The following is a 19,634-nucleotide window of genomic DNA, read 5'->3' on the forward strand; positions in this document are numbered from 1 at the left end:
TGACTTTATTCTGAAAATACCTTGTCTTGTCTAACACCGAAGTTAGTAGCATCATATGTTAAAAAATATATGTGCTTTTAGAGTAACAACTGCATTTTCAAGGAGTTAAATCAATAATTTGGGAGTGATGTTTCTGAAAACAAAAACAAAACAAAACTTTAGAGACTTTGGAAAACGTGATACGAAAAGTTGAAGACACTCTGTGAGAAAGCTAGAGAAATAGTTTAATCTGGTCTTCCTAAATATATACCTGGTTTTTTTTTTTTTTTTTTTTTTTTTTTTTTTTTTTTGAGATATCAAAAAAACAGGAGTGCAGTGGCACAGTCTCAGCTCACTGCAACCTCCACCTCCCAGTCTCAAGCAATCCTCGCACCTCAGCCTCCTGAGTAGCTGGGACTACAGGTGCATGCCACCGTGCCTGTCTAATTTTTTGTATTTGTGGTAGAGATGGAGTTTCACCATGTTGCCCAGGACGGTCTTGAATTCCTAAGCTCAAGCAATCCACCCACCTAAGCCTCCAAAAGTGCTGGGATTATAGACGTGAGCCACCATGCCTGGCCTTAAATATATACTTTTTTTTTTTTTTTAAATGGAGTCTCGCTCTGTCACCCAAGCTAGAGCGCAGTGGTGCGATCTCCACTCACTGCAAGCTCCGCCTCCCGAGTTCATGCCATTCTCCTGCCTCAGCCTCTGGAGTAGCTGGGACTCCAGGTGCCTGCCACCACCCAGCTAATTTTTTTTTTTTTTTTTTTGGTATATTTAGTAGAGACAGGGTTTCACCATGTTAGCCAGGATGGTCTCGATCTCCCGACTTCAGGTAATCCACCCTCCTCGGCCTCCCAAAGTGCTGGGATTACAGGTGTGAGCCACCGTGCCCGGCCAATATATACTTTTAAAGCCAACATTTGACACTTAATTTAGTAGAGATTACCGGACATTATAAAGTCACATCTCATGAAGATTTATCGGAGTGTAAAGGTGCCATGAATACTAATTGAAACAGCCAGTTTGCCAGATATGTGAAAGGCCACACAAACCAAGTGGAAGGGTCTATTCTGGAGTAGTCTCCTTTAGAGACAACCACAACCAGAGACAACCAACTATTCAATGGTCTTCATAGCTTGAGTTAATACTAGTCATTAAGCAAAGCAATCATGAAAGAACAAGATAAAAGAAATATTTACTTAGGAAGGTGATCAACATTCAAAATGTAGAGTCTTTCAACTTTTCAGAATGTTATTTGTGGTTGTTTCTACCAGTCAATTCTGTATCTTATTGATTATTTTATTTCCTCTAAGTTGTATTAACATTCCAAAACCCCAAATCTACAAAAATGGTTAGTCCACACAATGGCAATGAAAATCCTTCTGAGCATCCTTTAAAAGCACCAGCTTTATGATTATACTTTATAGTTTAACTCCCAAAAGTTGTGAAAAATATTCAGACACTGAGATAAGTAAATTTGCATAAACTATTTTGTCTCTAAGATATTTACTTTCTATCAGTACAAAATGCTTCAGAAAATGACCTTAACAATTTCTAAAAGGTAACGAAGTATTTGAGAAAGTATTGTTTTCTAAATTTATTAAGCAGTTATGAAAAGAGAAGAAATCTAATTTCTGAATTAAAGACAACTTAAAAACTTAGTAATTTTTTATAAGTTTAATGTCTTTTGCAATTAGAAATCCTATTCAGTAATGGAATATGAATAACATCCTGTTCAAAAATGAGACCGACACAAGTATAGACGTTTCAGTTCATAAATACCTGATGATTGCAGAAATGTGGCTCTAAAAGGATCACTTTGATTTACTTTTTCTTCTGAAAAGTAATGGTCTATCTTTACATTGAGTGGATATCTCCTTCATTTGAAAACATAAACCACCCATCAAATGTCAATAATAATGTGATTTTAAATAAATTGTTAGAGAACTTCTGTCATTTCACTTCTCTTGAAAGAAGTAGCATACAGTTTAATAATCATAACACTGTTCAAATTATTATTATGTCTACTTTGACAATGTAGGGTGTAGCCACATAGAAAGTGCTAAATGAGTTATTTTAACACATTTTTAAAAGTTCAATGAAGTATTAAACATTGGAACTTCTAAAACATTGTAAAATAGTGCCTGAATACAAGATAATATTTTCTAAGAGACTCTAAGAAATAACATAAAATATTATTGTAACAGGATCCTTAGGGTATCGCTTCTCCAGCCAGAATCCTTGTGTCCAGTGGCACCTTTGCCTGAGTTTTGTTTGGGCTGCTGGGCTCATTCCACCCACTCAGTCCATCAGGCTGTGCTTGGCTCATGCTACTGGCCCAGATCCCACATCTGTGAAAGACAAGCCAGGTATGGAGTGGCAAGGGGTGTGTGAGTGAGTGCAGGGTCTGACCACTGTGCATAGCCAGGTGTGCTGGCTATGGCGGCACCAGCATAGGTGTTGACTGCCTGTGAGGCTGCAGCTGGACCAGGCATACTGTGAGCAGCTTCCATTGTGAGCACTGGAAACCTGGTGGTGTCCAGAAGCTTGGAGATGCCAGGAACCACAGAGCCCCAAAGAGGGTGTCGTAGGCCTGGCTTGGGGAGCTCCTAGGTCTGGGCTCTCTGAAGGGCCACAGTTCTTTGCTCCTTCTCTCTTCTCTCCTTTGCATTGCTGGCAGTGGGGCAAGTGGGGTCATGTTTCAGAGCTGTTTGTGTTACAGTTGTTTCAGTCTTGCCATTAGGTGGGTCCTGAGGTCTTGTCCCACATCCAGGAAGAATCAGGTACGCAGATTCCTGGCGGGTGAGCAAGGTGGAGAGGAGCTTCATTAAACAACAGAACATCCCTGAGGAGACCCATGGTGGATAACCCCTTTCTGCAGGCAGGTTGTCCCAGTGAGTTCAGGAGACCTGAAGTGGGTAGCTCCTTCCTTCCTGGAAGCTGGTAGTCCTGACATCTGTGTGAGTCTGGCTGAGTCTGGCTTTTTTATGGGCTCAGAAGGGAGGAAGCGCATGCTGATTAGTCCATGGGCAGCCATGGGCAGGCCTGGAAAAAGCACCATAAGTTCTCATTCTGGGGAGTGGACTCCATCTGTAACTGGCAGCCTTGCCCTCAGGCTCCCTAGCTTGAAGGTGGGGTTTTACCAGGGATCCGCCCCTTTCTGCCCAGGCACCTATCTGCCTTCAACCATCAACATGCTGTCCATGGAGCCCAGGCTGTTGGTGCTGAGGGGCGCCTGCAGGCCCTCATCAAGCCACCTTCAGCCACCCCTGGCCTCCCTCCCACACATGTCAGCACCCAAAGTCCAGAGGGAGTGCCCCAAGGAGTCAGGGGGCTGTCTTGTCAGTGCCACCCCGAGCATGCACACACCTAGCCGAGTCACAACAGTACCCAGGCTCAGCCATAACTTTGCTCTGCACTGGAGTGGGTGCCGGGAGTCAGGAGAGGCAAGACAGCAGGAGCAAGCACTTTGCAGCCTGCAAGGGCAGGAGCTTCCCATGTCCCTGAGAGTGCAGAGACGCCTGGGTCCGGAGCCATGACTGGGTGGCTCCTGCCTGTTCCTGGCTCCCATGGGCCCCATGGAGTGTGTAACCCTTGCCACATCTCTCCTGCTGCAGCCAGTGTCCTCGCAGTGGCCACTCCAGAGGGGCCACTGCTGCCATCATTATCATTGAGAAATAACATAGGAAAAGGAGACTTAAAGCAAACCCAGCCATTTTTATGAAGGAAGGACTATTAACTTATACATTAATTGGGATTCTATTTTTGTGATAGTAATTTGTGGGCTTGTTATTAGAAATTTATAGATAGAATTTGGACCCCAACTGCAAAATGTGAGATGGGCAACATTTAAATATACAGTTTTGGTTTATGCAAAATATTGTAATTTATTCTAATATGTATGAAGAGAATAAGTGCTAGAGGTGATGGATACTCCATTTACGCTAATGTGATTATTGTACATTGCATGCCTGTATCAAAGTCTCTCATGTAACACATAATATATATACCTACTATGTACCCATAAAAATTAAAAATTAAAAAAGAGATTAATATGTTTTCCCAAAGCAAACAAGAAAAATAAAAAGAGGGAAATAGAGTTTGTAATACAAAGAATTATGTTTAAGCGTATTAATTTTCCCCTACTCAAAACACCAGTCCCTTTTTGATTTTTACCAATAGTACATAATGTGTGGATTAAGCTAAAGGCTTAACATGAAACCTAGATAATTGCTTCTGGCTTTCATGTCTTTTGAAATAGAAAAAAAAAAATAGTGTCTTATTTTGCAATGGGACATGTGTAGGTATACACATTCAGGTTACAAGTGTTTGATGGTTGCAGAAATTTGACTGTAAGGATTATATTGACCCAAAATGTGTATTTAATTTTATTATGGAATAAAAGGAGAGGTTATATAGATGCAGAATTGACATTTGGCATTTCCTGACAAAATATTATATACAACAAAGTAACAGTAAATAGCAATTTATAGTTAAGAAAGGAAAATTCCAGTGTTAATGGACTATATTACTCAATTATGATTTTATTTTTCATGGATAGTGATTAGCTTGGGAATGATTCCTTAATGTCTTTCATGGGAAGTAATTTGGTTTAAACTTAGCTGCAGAGGATCTGAACTTCTTGAAAAATTTAACATTATTCATAATTGCTTTATTAGTTATTTTAGAAGTTTGTAAAGGAGAAGCTTATTAAGAAATGTAATTTGATTTACTTATAAAATTTTGCCTTTTCTTTTTCAAATCATATTTAGATTTACATTAGGAGCAAAAATGGCATTCTATCTATAGACTTTTCTGTGTATCTGGGTTCCAATAAAATTAATATCCACATAAAATAAATTATTCAATACATATTTATTATGTATTTACTACAAGCAGGTTCTGTACTAGGTACTAGTATGCAAAAGTAAAAATTTATACTTGATAAAGACTTTTAAAATACTACTGGTGATAACCAAATGAAAAGCTGTTCACTTAATTTTTTAAAAAATTCATTTATTTTCTAATATGGCACAAATACGTATTGTGCTTAGTAGAATTCAAAATAAAAAACTTCGCTTATGCTATAACTCAATCTTTGGAATTCTTCAGTAAAAGTCACTAAATTAAGAAGTTATATGGAAATTGGAAAGAGCTGGAACATTTTATAATGGCTGGGAATTAGCTGAACAAACTCAAGCTAATTCTGCAAACTAACACAGTGAAAAAAGGGTTACCAAAAGTCTTTCTACAAGGATTATTACATTTGCAATGTTATAAATGAAATCTTTCTCTTTTTCTACTAAATTGAAGAAAATCCCAAATGCATTGTGATTGGCTTTTAGAATATTTAAAAATCTTTCTCAGATACTTAGAAATAACAAATATTCCTAGTAAAAATGCTGAAATCGGACAATTATTTATTGTAATTTAAAAAATGATCAGTTACAAAAATGTATTTAATTACAATTATTATATATAAATTGAATTATGATGTATATGTATCACATTTAAATTGAAAAACAAAGCAACTCATAATTAAATAAAATATGCAGTTTTATAGTATATGCATTTATCATATATTTAAAATATATTCTATAAATTTAACTATATAGTGATAATATAATAATAAAGATAATATATTTATACAAAGTATTGTGTGCTTGCACTTTATATAAATAATATGTATTATATAGGATTAAATACTGGGTGTATATGTGTGTGTGTGTGTGTGTGTGTGTGTGTGTGAAAGCAACCACACATTTTCCAGAAATATAACTTAAATGCTTTCATAAATTGCTTCATACTGATGTGTATGTTGCATAACTAATTTATCCTAGTTTTCTAGAAGCATGAATATATTTTATAAGAATCTTCCAATGTGCTTTCTGAATATTCTTCAATATTCCTAAATGTAACACAAAATGTAGTCGATATGGGGATGTTAATATGTTAAATTTTAATATTTTTTAGCTACATAAAGCATAGTATCTTCTACCACAATTCATCTGTGACTGTTTCTCCTCTAAGTTACTATTTTCAACTTTGTATTGTACAGTGTGCTCTCAATTAAATCTATAAATATATATAAATCGGAGGTCATGTGACAAAAAAAAGAATGCCATGCATTATAGAGAAACCCTTCAATTTACTTCATAATTTTAATAGTTTTGTTTATTATTATTTCTGATTTTTAAATAATTTAAGCAGAAAACAAAGAACACTGATAGAAAATGCAATTGTTACTGGTTTAAATCACAAAGAATTACATTCCACAGACGAAGGCAACATCAAGTCATGTGGCCTCCTATAAGCCTTGTACCTATGACAATTACTAGTTTTGTTATCTTGGCTGGATGACTTCTCTTTGCCTCTCTTCTCAGTTGTAAAATGGGAGGGTAAACAGAGAAGAGAAATTAAATAATCCACAGCAAATTCTGGAAAGTCAGAAGCAATTGTTATTAATCATTACTAATTATTACTAATACACACTAGCATTATTAGTGGGTGTTACTCTTTACCAGTGTACCTAACATGTTTTGAATGAGCACTCTTTCCCTCCACTCTAGTAATATTATTGACAAAGACAAGGAGAAAAAGTAGATGTTCTTTAAGCCACAATTTCTCGAAAATGATTATCCTACTTTTGGGTATAAGTTGCCAAATTTAACTGGTACTGAAGATTTTTTAAAAATTATAAAATACAATGAACATGCACATGATCCTAGAGAGAACAAAGAATATCAGAAGTACAATGCATGATTTGCTTTTCTCTTTCAGTTGTGCCCTATGAAGTGAAAGGTGTAACAAAGTAACTTTTTATCTCTAAAAAGAATGATTTATCTTTAGAGGCTTTTTATCTCTAAAAAGAATTATTTTATTCAATTTTATATCATTAACAGCTGACACAAACTACTTAATTCACATTAAATTAAATAACCAAACATTTTATTTACATTTGGGGAATAGAAGCAGAAAATGCCATTATAATTAAAAAACATATATTAGGCAACTCTACATTCTTTGTATATTAGTAGGGGTTTTTCATTGCAAAATTAAACTGTTGGTCCTTATGCTTTAAAAGCATAGAAGCCCAAAGTAATATTGTTAATAACAAATATTCTAACAACTTAAAAACAACTGGAAAAATAAGGAACTAATACCAATGAAATAAAATTCTTACTTGAAGTGCACACCAATGGGATTAAACATTTACTCTGCGAACTGTGATTGTATTGCCTGCAGAATTGGGTGGGTGGGTAATATTGTATGCTCTGTATGCCAGTAGGGTTCAAAAGTTCACCACCTTCTTTTTACCTGGGGTTATGTCTGCCTGTTTGGATCTTCCTCTAACCTCCCTCTCCTGCAACCCTGCATGTTTCTGAGTGTGCACACACACACACACCCACACACATTTTGTAACTTGTTCTTATCTCCTTAGATCTGCACTTGAATCTTTCCCATGGAACATATATTAGCTGTGATTGTCATATAGTTATTTATGCTTCACGAGCCTCAGTTACCTGGAATTCATTCATTCATTATAATTTAATTAACTCATACAATTTTTTGTCAATGATTTGATCAGTAAGTAGGTAAAATATTTGTTAAGTTAATTTATGAGGGTTACAACTTTGCTTTAAAATACCTTTATTAATCCAATAAACCTATATCCTCTTACGGAAAATGCTCAGGTAGAAAGGATCTTTATGAAATTCCCCAAATGTGAGACTTCCAAAATAAATATTTTACAAACACATAGTATAAAATGCCTCTACCAATGCAAAACGTTACTTTGAAAGGCATTTTTGAATGCAGTGAAGATTCGATTAGAAGCAACTTCTTTGGAAACTACCTGGTTTGTAGAGGTGACATCAATTTTCTTTCTATACTCAGAAATTTGACAACACTACTTAAGTATCCTATTTTGTTACTTACTATTTCTCAGAACTTTTGCAGCTCATGTGTTTTCTTTGTTCTGTTATCTCACTAGACTACAAAGCCCCTCATGCCTGAGAATTTTTTCCCTTTCGATCTGCTAAATCAAGGCCTTGTGCTAGTTTGCTCTTTGCGCCTGCTTCTCTGAAGTTTGCAATATGCACTAGATAGAATATCAGTGCAGCAACAATAGGCACCCTGGATATAGACTGATAAATAATAGATGGACAGACAGAGAGATGGTAAAAGCCATCGACTAGTTCTTCCCAAAGTTAAAAGGGACTGAAAAATTAGCAGGAAAGATGAATGGGGAATGGAACAAAAACTAGTCAAACGTTTAACTCTTGAACCTTTTCTTATATTCATTAATACCCATATAATAAATAATCATCAACACATATTTCTTTTTATATGTAGAATTAATACATTTAATAGGGCAAACATAAATTAATGGGTCATGTTTCAACTAAGAAGCAGAAATAATAGGAATTTACAAAAACAAACTTAATTTGGATGTTAGTATTTCCCATTTATAAAACAAATGCTTCCAGATAAAAGAGTTAATACTGAGTGTATACCCAAAGGATTATAAATCATGCTGCTATAAAGACACATGCATGCACACATATGTTTATTGCGGCACTATTCACAATAGCAAAGACTTGGAACCAACCCAAATGTCCATCAATAATAGACTGGATTAAGAAAATGCACATATACACCGTGGAATACTATGCAGCCATAAAAAACGACGAGTTCATGTCCTTTGTAGGGACATGGATGCAGCTGGAAACCATCATTCTGAGCAAACTATCATACACCAGGGCCTGTTATGGGGTGCGGGGAGAGGGGAGGGATAGCATTAGGAGATATACCTCATGTAAATGACAAGTTAGTGGGCGCAGCACACCAACATGGCACATGTATACATATGTAAGAAGCCTGCACATTGTGCACATATATCTTAGAACTTAAAGTAGAATATTTTTAAAAAAAGAGTTAATATTTATATAGCATTTACTATGTCCTTGGCAAACTAATAACTGAACATATTAGTTTGAGTCTGAGTTTCCTCAGTTTAGAAGCAGGAGATTCCACAGACACTGATCATTTGATGCCTCCAAAGACAATGCTCTATGCCTTTATGTCAGAAAACTTGACCAACAAACAAAACTGGCCTGAAAAGCAAAATATATTTTACAAAATTACAAAATAAATTCTGATGTGAATGGCATTGCTTTATGTTAGAACACGATTAGCCAAATGTAATTTTCTGTTATTTCTGAATGAAATTTCTTACTATCCAAAAGAAGTTTTAAGACAAGATGTTTCTTTGCTGGCATGAAGCCAATTTAAGTAATCTGTTAATAGATATTCCAGTACAACATTTTATTTCATGTATGTCTTATAACATTTTTTTCATCTCTGGAAAAATTTAAAAAAGATTTGAATAAAAAATATATTTTTAATTATCCTTGATACAATTGTATTTGCCTATTCACATGAGAAGTGATCTTTTTCTTTACATGTATCTAATTAGGGCAAAAGTAAGTGATGTTTTTATTAGCTAAATCACTTATTTTAGGAAGCCATCTTTTGATTGAGCACAGTCTTATTTTTTTATCACCAAAATATCAAATTGTGTTTTGCAAAATTTGAAAAGGTATATTATTTTCCTTTCCTATACACATAGGAAAAGACATTCTTCACAAATTAAGATTGGTATAGCATATATACATACTTATATATATTACATGTAAATTTTAATAATATTATTTCTAGACTAAGACAAATGTTAATAGTTTCTATTAAAACTGAGCAGCTCTGGGTTCAAATTTATAAATTATCCAGTGGGAAGCAAATTAGGAAACTCAAAATAGGATATACCAAAAAACATTTTTTTTGGAAATTCATCCTGAGGAGAAAGAAACTCTCATTTACGTGACATATACTCAGAATTTATTGGTAACATTGTGAGGATTTAAGAATATTTCAACTAACTTTAAAAATCTGCTTTGGGAAAAAAGAGAAAGGTCTTACTGCTTTCTATTTTCTAAGCGTTCAATTTATAAGTCAATCTCCTTCTCTCCAACACACACACACACACACACACACACACACACACACACACACTTTAAAATATATATCAACTTAAAATTTAGAAACAATTATGTATATCAAATAACTTACAATTTAGCAAATACCACAAGCAACTAAGATTCTCTGACAGATGTTACCTGGCATGCCTGCTATGTAAGAAATGCCACGCTTGTCAAATTCCATTGCAAAAACATGCAGGTTCCCAATCTCTAAAAGTCTCTTTTGGAGACCTTAACCAAAACTGCATTTCAGATATGAAGAATATTAGTCTCCAAAGGATATGCCCTGCTGCCTTCTTTCCCTGTTAACAGTATTAAATCATCTTTGAACAGAAACCCTTTATAGTTTATCACAGCCTGACAGCCCAAAGGTACAGGTAACTTTTGTTTCTGGTCATTCAGGTAGGGCACTCCAAGTCATTGATATATATGTATTTCTCTATTGTAGTTTAGAAAGAAAAGAGTATCTGTCTTCATTTTTGTTCATAATGTAAATATATACCCTCCCTTGCTTTCCCCCAACCACTCTCTCCCCATCCCCAGGGGAAATTCTTAGACCCTGCAGAAAAACAAAAACAACAGGTAGCAGTCAAAATCCAACTATTCTTAAAAAGGAAATGCAAACTAAGGAGAGATTTTGAAGGTTTTAATTTACTTCCCCTGTTGCACAACCTCTATCACCAATTTGGATTGTGACGTAAGGATCGACTAGTGTTAGGCGGATGGTTAATGTAAAGTGCTGTCGCCTCAGTGACTTCTTACATGAGCACAAGAACACAGCTGAGTGTTTCTATGTCATAGTCCATCAAGGCAGACTTTATATGGTTTTAATTAAATATCTCTACTGTATATGTGATTAGGCCAGTTGTTTATTTCCAAGTTAGGTCAAGCTTCAAACTAAAGTAAACCAGTTGCATTTGTTTGTTTAAAAAAGGAAAAAAAAAAATGAGGTTTTTTTTTCAGAAAATTGCCAGATAAAATGACAATTTGCCAAATTTGATGATTAATCAATTATCAAATTAATACAAAACAATTGGAAGTAATAGAAAAATATAAACATTACATTTTTTATTGAGAAAATGCTTTAAATTAACTTAAACGTAGCTACAATTAGATAAAAATAATTTATAAAGTATGGAAGAATTGTTCAATAAATTTAAAAAGTTTTACTGGCAAAATCATGCTTTACTACCTTTGTTAAACAATAAATTATTTTTTTTTTCTTTTATTCAGCAAGTACAGATAAACTAGGCAGCCAAAATGGTTCTTTTGGGTACAAAAAAAGAGTGCAGAAAAGAAGAAATATTTTTTCCAATGTCATGAAAAAAGAATATATCTGGTATAAATTTAATAAAACTAACAAATTCTGAACAAAAAGTGTAGATTGCTTTGCTCATTATTTTCCTGATTTTATTTACATTTCAAAATCAATAACAATGAAATAATCTAGAGTGTCCTTCTTAAAAGAATAGAAAGAATTGTTTTAGTGGGGCCAGAATTTCCATATTTGAAGTGAGTATGGCTAAAATAAAATTGTTCATTTTAGTTGAAATCATTACAAAAGAAATTCATTGCCCCATTAAACTTATGCAGTCATTTGTACTGTGTCCTGAAAAAAAGTTTCTGTAACTTTTCAGTTTCTGTAACATCAGTTTCAGATGAAGATTTTTGCTGCTGTGCATATTACTTCCTCATATATATGTTTTTCAAATTTTTACTTTAGCCCTGAGAACAACAAAAAGATAGACTTTAAAGGAAAAATAGAAATTGTCTTAAGATTTGAAAAGTCCTATGTAAACAAAGAGACTGGAGCTTAAATTATCTGAATCTCTTCTAGTTTTGTGTGAATTCTGGCAAATTAGTCAAGCTCTGTGAATCTCAGCTTCTTCTTAAAAATGGAGAAAGTGTCCATCTCACATGGCACCTATAATGATTAAATGAGATTATCTTTGTGAAAAAGGCCTAAACTGGCAGAGACAGCTATAAATAGTAGCAGTAGTATATATAAAAAGTAAAGAACACTCAAAATTGCACATATCATTCAGATAGATAACTTACAGCTGCAAGGGGAAAGAAAAGCAGCAATATGTAATGCAGTACAGTTTAGGGTTGGTCTGGGTGGTCTGGGCCTGTGTCTTCATCTTTGTCTCCTTCACAGTCTCTGACTCTGTCTCTGTCTTCACCTCCATCTTCTCTTCCTTCTCCTCCTGTTCCCCCTTTCAGATGCTGAATCCCATCAATCTTAGTGCTAGGTGCATTCATTCTATCTCACTTGAACCTCATGGCAACTCTATGGAAGTGGCTATCATTGTATCAATGGTTGTGCTATAAAAATCACACTAAAAAAGGAATATGCATGGTCAAACCCTCATTTCTAGTTGATTTGCACTTTTTTCTTTCAAAATTTCTCAATTCACATAAATTAACCTAATTCTAGGTGAAAACAAATGTATTTTCTCTGGATTGTTCCTTTTTAAATAGTTTTACAAAGGAAGGGGAACATCACACACTGGGGTCTGTTGTGTGGTGGGGGGAGGGGGGAGGGATAGCATTAGGAGATATACCTAATGTAAATGACATGTTAAATGGGTGCAGCACACCAACATGGCACACGTATACATATGTAACAAACCTGCACGTTGTGTACATGTACCCTAGAACTTAAAGTATAATAAAAAAACTTTTAAAAAAAGTTTAAAATTATTTATATGAACCACGTTTATTGCTTTTTCTGATGATAAGGAAATACATAATTATTGCAAAAACTCAGAAAATATAAGAATGCAAAATGGAATAAAATTATGACAACACCCAAATATATCTAATGTACATTAGTTCTCTTTGTTGGTATAGATGAGGAATAAGAAGAAAATTATCAGTTTATCTCTAAAAAAAAAAAGAAGCAACACTGTCTACTTATTATGAATGTAGTTAGTCCCTAGAGTAGGATGGGCTACTACCATGTTCCCCTAGAGGCTAAAAATTTTTTTGAAAAAGCAAACACCAGAAAGAGATCATAACTTATCACAAATAATAATCAAACATGAAAGATCAAAATAAGTGACCAATAACTCCATATTTGCAAGCCTTTGCCAAGACAGTCATTATTTCTGAGAATTTTTAATTTAAATTTCTCTTTGATTTTTTATTATATATGTATTTGTGCTTGTGGGCAATTGGAGTGACCTGAATGCTTTCCCCAAAATTCATATGCTGCAACTTAATTGCCCATGTGATAGTATTTAGAGGTGGGGGTCTTTAACCCATTTATGCCTGAGGTTGCAATTTTTTGAATTTTTGTAATCAGACCCTAGTGATGACCTTGAGCAGTAGGATATAAATAACTCCCACATGCTTAGCATTCCAATAATGGAACACTAGGCATAAAAAGGTTTTAAGAAGTGATTAAGAGGAGAGAAGAGCCCTCATGGATGGGATTAGGGCTCTTATAAACGATCTTAAGGAAGTGAGTTTGTTCTCTTCTGCCATGTCATGACACCTAGACTGTGCCATCTATGAGGAACAGGTCTTCTCCAGACACCAACCTGCTGGTGCCTTGATCTTGGACTTCCCAGTTTCTAAAACTGAGAAATAAATTTCTATTATTTATAAATTACCTAGTTTGTGGTGTTTTATCACAACAGCACAAGCAAGCAAACTAAACAGAAACGAATCTCAAATTCTTTAAAAATTTTTTTGGCGTAGGTAGGGTAGAAATGGCGTATGTTTAAAACGACACAAGGTCATTGGATTAATTTTTTCCATGTATCACACAGATGTCTTTAATTTGTTACTGGGATACATGGAGCACTCTATAATTTTCTTCCTTATATTAATTTATTTGGTGTCTTAACATTTGATTAAAAACTAAGAAATAAACTGTATTAATATGATAATTTTTACATAGATCGAGTCTGTAAAACAATTTTAAAGTGGTATGAGTTTTAATTTGAGTTAGCATAAAGTCTCTCACTTACAGACTCCATCTGCAAAACCTTAAAAGAGGGAATACACTTAACATATATAGAGCTCATAAATAATCACTAAAGCACATATTATGGTTCTGAATTATATATTTGTCTGTTCTCATAGAATAAAAAATTCTGCCAACTCTTGCCTTCATTTTCTGTTTTATAGTCATAAAGACATATCTTTCATCTGAAGGCCTCAAGCTCCAGTCATTAGGAACAAAACTGAAATCATAAGTAAAAACATAAGCACAGAATTATGTTTCCTTTTCTACCTTGTGCCTGGTAACATCAAAAGTTAAGTAATCTGAGGCTTTTATCATGTGTGCAATGGTGTATCCAAAGAGCATGTTACAGTCCACTTTCTCCATTTCTAATCTTACTATTGTTAATGCTAACAGGACATACAGGGTCTTTGAACATTCTGAACAATACACCTTGAAGTCTCACTAAGTCAGCAAGGTCTCAAATGTTGTACCATGTAAAAGTCAAGTAATTAAACACTGATTACTTACTGCTTAAAAAAAAAAAAAAGGCTGCTGGGAAAAGTTGGATTCAGAAGGTCTAATTTCACACGGAACATTTCAGTGAAAATTAAGCCTTTAACTATATTCTGCTTGACTTGATTTGAAAGAAAAGGATAAGAAAAAAAGATTATAAAAGCTATTCAGTAATGTCTTCCTGCAACAGAGCTTTGGGAGGTGACAAACAGCCGCTGGTAATTCATTTAGTCATCTTTTCCCCAAACAGCATTTGGATTCCCCTTCAAAATTTGGCTGCAACTCTTTAGTTTCATTATTCTTTCGAAATACAAAGGTTCCTGCCTTCTCTCCTGGCACTGGTTGAAATGTTTCAGCTCCCTAGAAACAGCTAATTTCTAATAAAGTTTGCAAACATAGTAAACCCCATTTTACCTGATGCTGTTTCATTTCCCATACATGGAAAAAAAGGGAACTCTTCCCCAGAGTTTTAATTTTGACCTACTTCAACTTTGTAATCTTTTAAATCAGAATAATTAAAATTTAGAAATATTTAAGTTGTTCTTCCTTCTATCACACCCTACTCTCCAATTTACCTCAGTGGCTAGTATGTTGAAAAATGCCAGAGATGACACAGGTGCTAAAATTATTTTGCTGAAAGGCATCACAATTTTTTTTGGTAGCAGTAGAATGTATTCAAATGTGCCTTAATATAGGTGCTGAGGCTTGCCCATGGTGCTCTCGATATATAAGGCCCGGACATTCTGCCAGTTTTTCTTGAGCAATGACACGAAGAAGTTGACAGCCAGGTGAATGTTCTACACAAGCTCATCGGCTCTCATTTTCACGTGGCCAACAGCCAGAGCCAGACATAACACCTTCTTCATTTGGAACTTGATGGTGGACTTCACCTCATCCACTTTGGCCGCCATGTTTTCGTTGTGTGTGAGCAGGGAAGGGAACTTTCCTGCCTTATTTAGGCCTGGACCCAGGATTTGTGGGATCCGCTTTATCAGAGACTCTAAGGCAAAAAATGCATTACACTTCTTGGCTAGCTTCTTGACCAGTTTCTTATTTTTGTTGAGTTTGTTCAGCGCCTCAATGTCCATGTGGGGGATATCCACGGCCTTGGCCTCGTCACAGTGTTACTGGTCCCCCAGGACACACACAGATAACTTGGGGCGGGGAGTGGACTTAAGCCTGATGGTGCCCGAGAGGCGCTTGTCTTTCTGGGGGTCACAGTTCCTCAAACTAGTCTGCAACTCCGCTGTCTCCAGACTTGGGGCCCTTGCGCTGGTTTCCTTGCAGGACTTCCTGCATCACCTTGTACACAGTGTGGCAAGAGACTTTGCTGCTCATGGCTTCTCGCACTGAGCTAACCAGAAAAGAGACACATTTCAATTTTTTATATCTCTTACTCTCTCACTCTTCCTGTTATTGGAAGGTATTTCTTTTCTTTCCATTTCGTAGATGAGATTAAGGATTATCTAACAGAAATAATTATACTGCTTGTTAAAATTTACTTAATTCATATCTTGCAACTATCACTATCTGTTCGCAAGAACATATAAGATTACTTTCTTGTTTGTCTGGAATTACCTGTGCCAAATTGATCAAATATTTCCTTAACCAATTGTTTCTAAGAATTTCTACCTTACAGAGAGAATGAATCAGTTTAGTTTATTAATCCCTACTGAAACACAAACATACATATGTTAGCTTATTTATGCCTACTAAGGCATAACTATTTCACTAGGTTAGATAGTATTGGGGAAATTTTCTGTAGCAAGGACTAAGAAGAAAAGTACAGTTTCAAATAATATATGAGCTACTTAACAAACATCTTTGAAGATACTGCTGGTGAAATTTGTTGTAGGGAAAATTTTTATTCCTAAATAGGTAATATTAAAATATGCGGCCTTTTCCTCTCACTTTCTTTAATGTTGCTGCTTTAAAAAAATTGACAAATAAAAATTGCATATATTTATCATGTACAACATGATGCTTTGAAATATGTGTGCATTGTGGAATAGTTCAATCCAGCTAATTAACATAGGCATTACTTACATACTTATCATCTTTTGTGGTGAGAATATTTAAAATCTACTCTCTTAGTGATTTTCAAAATAGAATACATTGTTATTTACTGTAGTCACTATATTGTACAGTAGATAACTTGACTTTATTTCTCCTAATTGAAATTTTTTACCTTTTAACTAACAACTCCCCAATTTCCCACTTTCCAGATTTTGGTAACCACCACTGTGATATCTGTTTCTATGAGTTCAGGTTTTTAGATTCCATATGTGAAGAGATCATATGATATTTGTCTTTTGTACTTGGCTAACTCACCTACAGGATTTCCTTCTTTTTTAATGCTGAATAGTATTCCATTGTGTGTGTATACCACATTTTCTTTATCCATTCATCTGTTGATGGACACTTAGGTTGTTTGTATATCTTCTGTATCTCGGCTATTGTGAATAATGCTGCAGTAAACATGAGAGTGAAGGTATCCTAACATACTGATTTCATTTATTTTGAATATATACTCAGAAATGGAATTACTGGATCATATGGCAGATATAGTATTAATTTTTTGGAGAATGTCCATACTGTTCTCCTTAATAACTGTACCAAATTACATTCCTGTCAATAGTGTGAAAGGATTCCCTTTACTTCCTGTCCAACACTTTTCATCTTTTAGACAATTGCCATTCTAACAGGTATAAGGAGGTATCTCACTGTGCTTTTTAATTTGTACTTCCCTACTGATCAGTGATGTTATGCATTTTTCATACACCTGTTGGCCATTTTTATGTTTTATTTTGAGAAATGTCCATTTAGGTCCTTTGCCCATGTTTAATTGGGTTGTTTTCTTGCTATTGAGTTGTTTGAGTTACTTATATATTTTGGATGTCAGCTTCTTACCAAATATGTGGTTTGCAAATTTGTTTTTCCCCATTCTGTAAGTTGTCTTTTCACTCTGTTGATGGTTTCCTTTGCTGGGCAGAAGCTTTTTAATTTGATGTAATCCCATTCGTTTTTGTTGCCTGTGCAGTGCTACTTTTTTGGTTAGTTTTATTTTCACTTATTTTCTCAACATATGAGAAATGTTGAGAGTTGTAGCTGAGTCCAAGATGATTTTAATGGATCTTAGTTGCTAAACTTGTTTATTTTAATAAAAATAAGATCATAAATATATAATTATAAAGTAATATTTTTAAAAGGTGATATTTTAAATGAAGCTATTTTAAATACTACATAGTGTTAACTGTGAGCATAAATTCAAAACCCAGCCAATAGTTCCCTTTTCTTCTCCTTTGTGTTAAGTTTATTACACCCTGGCTAAGAAACCACTTTTCAATGGTAAACATCCGCCCCCCCCCGCTCCCCGAGAGGCAAGTGAAAAGAAAAATGGGTTTTCTTTTTTTTTGGGGGGGGTTCTTTTGTGAAGAAAAAAAATAGCATCAGAGGAGTATTAATATAGTTTTCAAAATTATTAGTGGAAATACGTCCTGTGCCAACAGACCTTTTAATTTAGATTCTTTATTTTGAAGCATTTGGATCTAACTTCTGTACATTTCCAGAGATTGTGGATTTCAGTGTTCCCGTGGGTGTCACGTGCAAAAGGAGAGGAAGATATTGCTTCTGTGAAGCGCAACAGTGGAAAAGCAACCCTTTTCTAATGAAGAAACACAATCCTTGGTTTCACCAAGAAAAACAACGTGATCATAGATAGATTTATATTAGAGAGAATTCCACTGGAAATCCTTTGCCTGAATGACCTTCAGAAAAACAGTAAGGCAGCAATGTGGGTGGTATCTTTGCTGCTTTTCTGGCAGAAAGAATGGAACAGGAACTAGGAGTCAGAAATACTTCATTTGGTGTAGAATCCTAATCTTATCTTCATTCTGACAGCATCTCCTTTTACTTGTTAAAATAAAAATAGCAATCCTAAATTTTAATATAGTTCAAAGGGACTGTATAAAGATGAGGACATTTCCTTGGCTTATGTTCTTTCTGCTTTTGATCCATCTATGAATGCACAAAATACCTTAATTATTTTATTCTTGAAGGTAGCATTAGCTAACTTGGTAACATGGGCCGGTAATACATAAAAGGCACACATAATCAGGAGGAATATTTTCTATGAAAATGCCAGTTATAACAGCTATGCAGTCACTTAAATTTCTTTTAAAAAGCAGGCTTGCTGATGATTTCAGACTTGGAACCTTATTAAACGTTAATCAAAAACAAGAAAAACTCAAATGCAGGTGCTTTCTTTGTAAATTAAAATTGTATTTTGCCAAGACTATTTCTCTGAATATGTAAAACAAAGTGGTATAATAGGGGAAACATAATCATTGATGGGATTCATTTATTTGTTCAGCATCAAAATCTTCATATTAATTCACATCTAGTTACAACACAAATCTTTTCAGTTGAAGAAAAAAAGAGAAAAACTTTCCTTTAAGTTTGTGTAGTAAAAATAGCAAATAACATACCTATAACATATTAAAAAACAAAAGTTTTCAAGTTACTCTGCAATCCAACAATTTGAGGAATGAGATTAAATTTGTGAAACCGTTTCTCATAGTGACTTAAAGATACCAGACTCACAATAATATTGTCCTTATTGGATAAAAAGAAAATATTCTGGCTATAATACCCAGATTGTTTGGGCAGTAGTGGTTGAAACAAATAGAGATTTATTTTACTTTTATTACAGAAGTCTCAAAATTGCTGGTGTTGGCTGAGTAGCTAAATTATATCAAGAGCAGCATTAGACTTTCAATCATGGTTCTTAGATAAAAGTTTCAGTTTAGGAATGAAGTTTCCATTCAAGGCTGGAAAAATAGATGGGTGAACAGAAGATAAAGACTACCAACAGTTATCAGTCTTTCTTTTCTGAAGGAAAGTGTGTTTTCTCAGATATATCCCAGCAGATGTCTGCATATATCTCATTTTCCAGAACTCTTTCCATGGTCATACTTCCTGCTTTCGAGGTTGGGAGAGAAAAGCTCTAAATTGTGTTGAGGTCCCTCAGTCTCCAAGATGAAGGCAAGCAAGAGAGAAAAAGTTGAAAATGGGTGTAGGTTTAACTTCATGTATGACTTGATGCATGTATTTTATTTTTCTTCCCTTAAAAAATTATAAAATAA

At 34.7% G+C, this 19,634-nt stretch overlaps 1 pseudogene; it reads right to left on the minus strand.

Annotated features, from left to right (window-relative positions):
• Positions 1-15,176: 15,176 nt before the first annotated feature.
• Positions 15,177-15,828, minus strand: LOC102136122 (large ribosomal subunit protein uL1 pseudogene; annotated as a pseudogene).
• Positions 15,829-19,634: the final 3,806 nt, after the last annotated feature.

Source organism: Macaca fascicularis, chromosome 1 (assembly GCF_037993035.2).
Source record: "Macaca fascicularis isolate 582-1 chromosome 1, T2T-MFA8v1.1".
In the NCBI taxonomy this organism is placed as follows: domain Eukaryota; kingdom Metazoa; phylum Chordata; class Mammalia; order Primates; family Cercopithecidae; genus Macaca; species Macaca fascicularis.